We start from the raw sequence: 10,195 nt of genomic DNA on the forward strand, positions 1-10,195 counted from the left end.
GGGCACGGTAGGCGATTTAGGCGGGGCGTGGGGGTCCGGTGGCCCTGGGCTCGGTTTTTCGGTCGGCTTGAAAAAAGTGAGTTCACATAAGACATTAACTGGCACTAGGCTTTGTGCCCGCCCAATTTTTGTGTCTAGCGTTCAGCTTAAAATGTTTACTCATGCTAGAAGAAGTGGAGGCTGTTTAGTGCAACGACTGCCATTGCAAATGTGCGTTTCACAACATTTCAATTATAGATTTTAATACTATGACTTAATAGCCTTCATGGGACCGCTTTAATAAAACACTTTGGAATTTCATCAAAATTACAGCTGACAGCACATTTAATTACAGTTTGATGACACTTTAGCCCTATTACAAATCGCTTGTTCAATATTTGACGCGGTAGTATCTAAGTTGAGTTTCGTTCCATTCTAAAGCTGCGTCTCTCAACTGCGCAGAGCCGGACCTTTCGAAATCATCTCCGCATCAAATCGTCAAATACCAACTCGCTCAGCGTACCTTGACGGCGACATTGCCCGCTGACCAGAGCGTGTAAGTGAGCACCACGCCAGCAAGAATGCCCGGCACCATGCCCCAAAGCCAGGCCAGGGCCAGCACCCTGGTTTCACCTCCGTATGCTCTTCACGTGAAGGCGGCATCGTAGTCCGGGTGGTAGCGCCGGCTACACTTCGAGGGACGGGGGCCGTACGACTTGTAACCTGCGCCATCCGAAAACAGGGTGGTTGGGGCAATATAGGGCTGCGTGTTTTGACAATAGCCGTATATTAAAGCGAAAGGCTTTTAGGCTCATGACTCGCCAGCGGGGATGTTCGCAGAAAGGTGTCACACTATAGCTGTCAAACTGATGACGTCGTCAATGGTGTAGTATGTCGTAGCTATATATATATATATATTATATATATATATATATATATATATATATATATATATATTATATATAGAGAGAGAGAGAGAGAGAGTGCACAAACTATACTTGGTTTAAATAATAATCAGTAAATAGTTAATTATAATTTGTCATTTGCTAATTAATAAGCAGATAATTGGCAATTCGTTGATTGATGATTGTTTAATTAGTAAATTGGTAATAGTTAATTAGTAACACTAGTAATATTTAGTAACACCAGGCAATCTTGCCAGACGCCTCCTGAACGCCGATCTTGAAGGATGCGCCTAAACGCTCTCCTGTGTCTCCAGCAACCAAGCGTGCGCACGCTAATGATCGTCAGCGGAAATGTCGCGAAGCGAACAATTGTGTAGTCTTTAATCAACATCTTCACACCACTCGTCAGCGACACTGGCAGCAACACCTCGCTAAAGGCTTTCGCCTCGCCGCACTTTAGGTCAACAAAGTGCCCCCCCCCCCCCCCTCACCCCCTGAATTTTTTCTTTGCAGAGAGGTGGGCCCTCTTTTTGTAATCTTTCTTCCAGTCTGGCAACGGAGTACATCCTGCCCGCTCGCGCACTTTTGTACCCAGGTTTCTCGCGCAGCAGTGGTCCGGAAGTTGTATCTGGTTCTGCTTACTTCCTCCTCGCCGATCGACCGTACTTTTGGTTGCTCTCCTTCCAGGTATTGGAATGAGTGTCATTTGCGGAAGTCATTTAGGGTTGGTTTCTTCGGTGAAAGCTTTTCCAAGACAAATTTTTTTCGTCGAAGACAAGTCCTTCTCGAAACGTCGGCCCTGGAGGTCTGAGGTTTCCCTAGCTACCTTGATCATCTTTTGTGAAATTTTTATCGGGTGGAATTTTGTAAGGACTGGAAATAGCAGTACTAAAAAGCGGGAAGCGGAAAACCACGTGTTGATTTCATTCATCTGCTACGCAATTTAAGGAGTAGGTAGTCTAAAGAGCCCATAAGGTATTACTGCTTACGTCGTAGCGTAATCGCACAGTTTCTTTGTAGGTATTTGCTGTAGTCGCTATTGTGAAAGCCTTCACAACGAAATAAGTCATCGCGCGGAGAAAGCAGGTCACAGTGCGCATGCCCTTCAACGTCGGTCTTTAAGTACATACATCCGACAGTGGTGAAGCTGCAACACTACTTTTCAGCAGATTACAGCTAACTATACATCGAGAGCCAACTGCAATGCAGTGCAAAATTTTCAGTATTACTTCCGCCAGATCCTAACCGCACTCCTAAAGCGCAGCCTTTGAGCAACGTGCAGTTTTCTTTCACAAGCCAGAACGCCAGCGGAATTAAAACCAACATTTGGGCAATAACTCGGCGATCAAGTAAGCGTACATGTTCAACTCTAAATTTTGTTCAGTCGTGAGAACTCTCACAGAAGACCTGCTCAGATTTCTCTTTCATGACGAAATATTAGTAGCGAGCCTAAGAATGCAAGCTTTTATAGTACATAGTGCTTTGTTATAAACGCCACCAAACAGTGGAATTTTATTTTCCACGATAACAAAAAAAAATTCTTTACAAATGCGTGTTCAACACAAGAAGTGCTTTTATTTTCAGATAGAACTATGCATGCACTCCGGCAAGAAGAAAGCCCTCCAGGCTCGGAGGCAGTAGGTTAATCAAAGTCCTTCCAAAATGCAGGTTGACAAGATTCTATGATCCACCGCGGGTGTCAGACGTACTGAGAAAAGAAAAACGCGTAGCAACCAGACATGTTTGTAAACACATTCGGCCCGAATCGGCGGCCAGAAAATAAAAAAGGTGTAAATAATGTACACGCGATAAAATCAAACGTTTCCAAGCGCTAGCATATATTCTGAGCATTCGCACAGCACTTTTCTGGAAACTTCGGCAGTGTCAAAAGCTGGCCTGGTTGGTGCATGATCTTGTGACAGGTACAGCGCAGCTCGAGACAGAAGAGACAGGCGGGGCAGCGTCGTGTCCCGCCTCTAACTTCTGTCTCATGCTGCGCTGTTTCTGCCACAGCACTGTTGTGCCACCCGCCAACTACCTAATTACTGCGAGAGCCACAAAAAACGCGTTGCAACAGGGCACTAGCGCGTCGGCAGCTGTCAAAACAAGCGGACCAGAGACGAGAAATTGCGGGCGATCATGTTATCAAAGATGGCAGAGCTCATATCCTCGCTCTATAAGCAGCTTACAGCAATAATAATAATATTAATAATTGGTTTTTGGGGAAGGAAATGGCGCAGTATCTGTCTCATATATCGTTGGACACCTGAACCACGCCGTAAGGGAAGGGATAAAGGAGGGAGTGAAAGAAGAAAGGAGAAAGAGGTGCCGTAGTGGAGGGCTCCGGAATAATTTCGACCACCTGGGGATCTTTAACGTGCACTGACATCGCACAGCACCCGGGCGCCTTAGCGTTTTTCCTCCATAAAAACGCAGCCGCCGCGGTCGGGTTCGAACCCGGGTACTCCGGATCAGTAGTCGAGCGCCTACAGCAAGCCTGTGGCCTTTTATTGCAGCTTTATTATATCATTACCCAAGCAGCAATGATCATCGGCCCAATGTTGGATATGCATTGGCAAAGACGGGTCCTACAAAGGACCATCATTTGCCAATATGTTCCCAATGTTGGGCGTATGTCCTGTGCAGCTTGGGTACGCTCGCCCTACATGCAACAACGCAACGGCATCATTAGAACGCCCTGGAGATTCTGTGGCGTCAGGTTCGGACTCAAACTTTTCCCACTCCTACCTTCCGCCACTTCATCCACCTCGGTGTATATCCCTCCTCAGCTTGTAATTGCTGCCCAGCAAGATCCAACCTCAGCCACATCATGTGGGGCTGTGTTCATCAACACCCCCCCTCTCCAAATAATAATAATAATAATAATAATAATAATAATAATTGGTTTTTGGGGAAAGGAAATGGCGCAGTACCTGTCTCACATATCGTTGGACACCTGAACCGCGCCGTAAGAGAAGGGATAAAGGAGAGAGAGAAAGAAGAAAGGAAGAAAGAGGTGCCGTAGTGGAGGGCTCCGGAATGATTTCGACCGCCTGGGGATCTTTAACGTGCACTGACATCGCACAGCACACGGGCGCCTTAGCGTTTTTCCTCCATACAAACGCAGCCGCCGCGGTCGGGTTCGAACCCGGGAACTCCGGATCAGTAGCCTCTCCAAATCCCTCAATATTAATTCAGAGGAGCAGGGGAGGCTGCCCTGCGGATACCACCACCTGATCTCCAGGACAAGATTCTGGATTGGGCTCAGAGAGTAGCGAAGGCCTAACCAGCCCAGGACCTCTCCCCCCCCCCCCCCCCGCTGCCCCCTTGCCTTTAGGGAAAAATGTCACTCCCCCAGATAGCACTAGTGAAGAAAGTTTTCTTTGCCCTTGAATCTGCAGCTATCTCATACCTGAATCGCGCGAGGCCCATTCACGCTCGTTATTCGTGTTCATTTCAATACGGTAATGTGCACTTGACGTTCATCATCTCGCACTGTTCTTCGGAATGTTATCTGACGTGCATGATAAGTAGGCTTCCGGTAGGCGACGCGGGGCAAAGTGGTTTCTAATGTGACGTGCAGTTTAACGTGTCGTGTCGACACGCTAGGGACGCCGTAATGGACGGCTTTGAATTAATTTGGACTCCTGGGGCTCTTTTACGTGCGTAGACAACGCACAATACGGGGACGTTGCTGAAATTGGTCTCAACCGGAATGTGGCCGCCATCCCCTGGATTCGATCCCACAAGCTTTGAATCGGCAGCTGAGCACCGAAAATACTGAACTACTGCGGAAAGTTTCACGGAGGAAGGTGTCTTTATACGCTTGCAAAAAACTGGAACATACCAAACAATTCTGGACAAACCGAGAATTTTTGAGCAGGAAACAATTTATGAACGCAATTTTTTCATAAGTAAGATTTCGCTATAACAATTAAAATATCCGCATATCACCCGAAGGCAGTCTTGTACTTTATTTTCTATTCACGTTTCCGCTATCCTCAGAAGCGCTCTCTGTTAATTTTGCATGGCAGTCTTTAGTGTTCGATGCGATCGCTGGAAACACTAAAATATTTTGCTACATATCAGAATAATAGACCATTACCTTCAATATTGTCATAACAGTGTCTTATGATTTTCCAGATTTAAAAATTTTTGCCCGAGAAAGCGGGACTTTTAAAAAAAAAAAGACTAAGCATATCTCCCCCCCCCCCCCCCCTTCTATAGAGTACTCGGCAATTGATTGCCACTGAAGTGGATTCTACACAGCGACCAAACCAGGGGCCGGATTCTCAAGGCTCCTCACGCGATATATCGGTTTAGCTACTATTGCCGACACTTTTGCTAGCTTTTAAGCTGAGATGATATATTTGCCAATGTGTAGGGTACCGGCTAGTCACCCTCTGGACTACTGAGCGAGACGCTTTATTAGCAGGGACAACGATTGCCTGGAACTATCTCCCACTTAATTGACACCCAATTGTTCGACGTAGCGTAACATCTGGCATATCCGGGCTGCATGAGGTGGCGAAGAGAAAGTTGTGCTTCATGTACCAAGGAGGTCGACATCGGTCCTTGCGTGGAGGAACCGCTGTAGGTCCGGCTCACCAGCGTAGTACCGGAGCTCATGGTATCCGTGGACATAGCTGAAACCGAACTGCGAAACTCCCGTGGTGTTCGCGACAGCGTCATTGTTGTTGTTGGGACCGACAGCGTCGTATCCGTTGTCATGCCAACCGCATGCGCTCCATGGCCACCATGACCTCCGTGGCCACCATGGGGTCCGTGGCCACGGTAGGGTCCGTGGCCACCGTGGGGCCCGTGAGCTCTGGCCACCTGCGAAAAGTTGGCGGACCATATAACGCGCACAGACATACACACACCGGCAGACATAATGCACAGTATGCGCACCACATAGAGCGGAAATTATAATTAGTTTTTATGATTGTTTTTTTTTTGGGGGGGGGGAAGGAAATGGCGCAGTATCTATCTGTCTCATATATGGTTGGACACCTGAACCGCGCCGTAAGGGAAGGGATAAGGGAGGGAGTGAAAGAAGAAAGGAAGAAAGAGGTGCCGTAGTGGAGGGCTCCGGAATAATATCGACCACCTGGGGATCTTTAACGTGCACAGACATCGCACACGTTAAAGATCCCCAGATGGTCGCGCGCTCTTAATGTGATAGCGTTAAGGAGCTGGTGTCTCATAAAACCCGCCGTGGTCGGCGTCGTTGTTGACCTGGAGGGAAAAATCTCCGAAAAATCCCCAGAGAAGCATCCTAGGAGGCTGGTGACCTAGGTCACCTAGATCACCTGACCTTGCTGCGTCATCAAAGCCTGCCCATCGGATTGTGAACAAACTGCCCACCGTGGCAGGTGGAAGTTAAATTAATGATTATTCGTTAGGGATAAGCAACCAAGAGTCGCACAAGGCCCGCCGCTGGCAGCACCTGCCATCCCAGGGTATTTAGCGGCTTATTGCTTAGCCACTGCGCCACAGCGCCAGAAGTGGTATGAGGGCTCCCATGGATGTATGAATGTGAAGGAGAGAATGACCAATTCTGCGTACGTATACGGGGATTAACCCTTTGCGCTATCGCGTCATGCCCTTAAGGCAGATCTTAAGTGCCCCCTTCAATTTTTTTTTCCTTTTAAATTTTGGGCAAAACATAGCAAACATTGACTCATATGGCTGTAGGCTGCTAAGCTGTGTAGGCAGCATTATTGTCCGACACAGATTGTAGTTACCGATACGCAGAAAGAACCGCATGCTTAGGAACGTTGAAGATTGTCAAATACGCGCGGCGAGGTTACAGGGACAGTAACTTGTACCGTAGGAACAGTGATGATTGGCGGAATAATGATTCGCTTATCTAAACTGCCCTCATTGGCTCCTCAAAGCCAGTTCAGAATTGACTTTATCGAGTTGTGTCACCGCTCGTGGTTAGCAACTGCAGCGATTGAGCTAACAGTACACGAGCAGTACACGTTGACTGAGGTCACAGTACAGGTCACTGATAACGTTGACGTCCGGCCAGCTTTGGACAACCAGTTCCTTTTTGTCTCGAAGTGAAAGATACTCTACTCAACGTGTGTTCCGTTAGAGGCCTAACTATGACGTCAGCGAAACAGCGTGGCCGCTGTACAAAAACGTCCTTATGGGGACATGCAGCGTATATCACCTACATGGTGATGGCGTCCAGCCATACGGAGGTTGCCTGGTCGTGATGATGGTTCGGTTTGACTGCGACGATCGAAGCTCAGGAGCTGCTTTCGCGGAGAGAGCCTCGAATGGCGGCGACCAGCTTCTTAGCACTTCTTCTTCTTCACTTCTACCTCTTCTTCTATGCACACCACACGAATCCGGACATGATGATGATGATGATGATGAGCTCAGGCTTAATGGCACATACCCATGGCGGGAGATTGGCCAGGGCGCATTGCGGACACAAACGCACTCATGGGCAAGGAGTGCAGTGACTGGATAATATTGTGTCCTAGATTAGAATTTGGATAAAAAATGAAAAAAAACGGAAATGAAAAAGCACTGAATTCTCATTCTAGCAGAGGAATCTTCCTGGTGCAGTTATATATAGTGGTGAATATAATCGCACACTGGTTTCAGGGCATATCCCTTGGCGTTTGCCCAGAAAGGGAGGGGAATCGGAACAGATAGACGAAGCCCTTATCTAGCAAGGGGGATTTTGCGGCATTTCGCTTCGTTTCCATCGCCTTTGTTCGCGACGTCAGCAGTGACGTAAGCAAAAGGAAGTGCTCAAGCAAGTTACCAATCGTAGGACCCGGATTGTCTGGAAGCAGGGCCGCAGCATCCAGGCCGTGCGATTCACTGAAACCATGCTTCGCCCTTTGATTGCACAGCGTCCACAGTTTCTCTCTCAAAATTAATTAGCGCCGATAAAGCTTATTAGGAGTGTAAAACTCGTCGCCTCTTCATTCATTCGTAGGTGACGACGCCGGTCCAGCAGGGCAACATGGGCGCGTTTTTATTAGTAAGTGCACCGTGAGTGCGTTTTGCTACGACCAGCGTGACGTCATATCTAACGACCGACGTCACCGGCCGCAGGAACCTATGCCAGAGGACCAACTGAAATCAAATTATTAAATCGTCACAAAATAAAGCGAAACACAGGAATACAGCGCCAGAACCAAATTTCATCATTTTCATCTCTGACGTCCGCGCCTCTCCATTCTAAGATCCCCATCAACTTGACCTAGGGTTGATATTTGCTGGAGAGAATTGAGAATTGGTTTTTGAGGAAACGAAGTGGTGCAGTAACTGTCTCACATATCTCAGCGGACACCCGAACCGCGCCGCAAGGGAAGGGATAAAGGAGGGCGTTAAAGAATAAAGAAAGAAAGTGGAGCCGTAGTGGATGTATTCTCTTTCAGCAAATGTAATGCCCGACTATTGACAATCGCTATAATTACGTTGGGAGGGGACCAGTTTTTTTGGAGTGTTTGAACGCATTGCTCTCGTCTGAGCCGAGCTTTCATCCATTTGCGCTTTTTGTTGTTCTGGCCCTCGGGCTTGCAGGTCAGAATGACGTCACAAGACCATGTGACCTAGATGGCAAGCGGGCCACCTGCTTTTCTGCTCACAACGCCGCCGACACCGACGATAAGAACGCCGGCGACGCCGGATTTTCTGCAGACCGGGAGCCGTGACTGATGTGCATGCATAGAATGAGGGTAAAAAACATAGTGTGGTGTATCTACTGTGCTTCCTTCATGCTATGCAAAGACACAAAACACAGAGAATACATTTAATATACCATTTTCATCATCATCATGATTAGCCTGACTGCACCCATTGCAGGGCAAAGGCCTCTCCATGTCTCTGCAATTAACCCTGTCCTTTGCCAGCTTCGCCCGCCCTATATGCCCGCAAACTAATATACCACTTTAATCACATTTTAATATCACGAATAACAAAACATAACCACGATAAACAATGCAAAACAAAGAAACAACGTGCTAACGCATCTAATTAGCATTTGGCCCAACTACGCGCCTTGATTTTTTAAGCATGCTTTCTACTACAGCAGTCAGAACATGTGCTTGGTAACTGGCTCTGCAGGCTCTCAATAAAGTTGATTCTCTCTCTCTCTGGTAACCGGCTGCCTTTAGATAATGAGATTGTCTTCGGAAAATATCTTCCACTAGGTATTTTTCATCTTTTTCAAGAGCGCTCATGGAGCAAGCCTTTACTCTGGCTCTTTTTACTAACTTAATTTTTTTTTTACTAACTTTCAGTGCGCCGAAGCATTTGGAAAGACTGGCTTGTTCCCCCTTGACTCACAGGCCCAGCATACGTGCTCAGAACCGAAGTACTGACCGCAGTGAAAGAGCCTAATGAGGCCCTTAACCAGCCACTAGTGACTCACTGTCAACGATCAGCGCAGTCAATGAACTTTGTAACGACCTCGAACACTCGTGTCTGTAAATACCTTTTGTCGTTGTTAACGATTACGAGATAATTATCCACAAACCTAAAGAAACTGGCCATTCCAAACACGACGCATCGATCACGTAGCTTACGGTCTCAGATATCAAGAGCTGTCCTTTACATATGCTCCATGAGAGGCGGACTGCACGCCAAACTCAACCGGAAAACACTGTTGCAGTAGATGCGTGGAAGGGAGTAATTACTCATTGGCATCCACCCAAGGACAGCCATACGGCCACAAATGAAAGCTTTACAGCTTTCTCAGAAACTTCGCAGTTAGAGAAAAATTCGTCCTGGTCTGGAGTTCCAACCCAGGACCATCGCTTCCCCGGAGCAGTTGCTCCCGGTCCACCCCAGACCAGAACGAATTTTTTCTTTAACTACGAAGTTTCTGAGAAAGCTGTATAGCTTTCCTTTGTAGCCATATGGCGGCGCTTGGGTGGATGCCTATGAGTAATTACTCCCTTATTACAAATCTACTCCAGCTTGGAGGATTCCCCTAAATATTTGACCAGTAGACACCTGTGTTCGGCCCAGACACTTGGCCACGTTTAGCACAGGTGCACGTTTATTGCGATGTATAATGTAGACTCATGCTGACGGCTCGCGCAGCTGGGTGGCGAAAGGGCTTCTTACGCTCGTGTAAACAAAAAAATAAAACGGGTTGAAGTCCCTCACCACAAAGGATCTGTCGGAAATGCCAAGAAAAAGCAGCTGAATACTTGTATTTCTTGGATTGATGGCTGGCCTTATTAACAAGACGAGACCACTGTGTGATCTTTTGTGTCTTTTATTCCAGTCGTCCTTCTAGCAGGAAAAGCCGAACTCGGAGGCACGTGTATATA

Source organism: Amblyomma americanum, chromosome 5 (assembly GCF_052857255.1).
Source record: "Amblyomma americanum isolate KBUSLIRL-KWMA chromosome 5, ASM5285725v1, whole genome shotgun sequence".
NCBI lineage: Eukaryota > Metazoa > Arthropoda > Arachnida > Ixodida > Ixodidae > Amblyomma > Amblyomma americanum.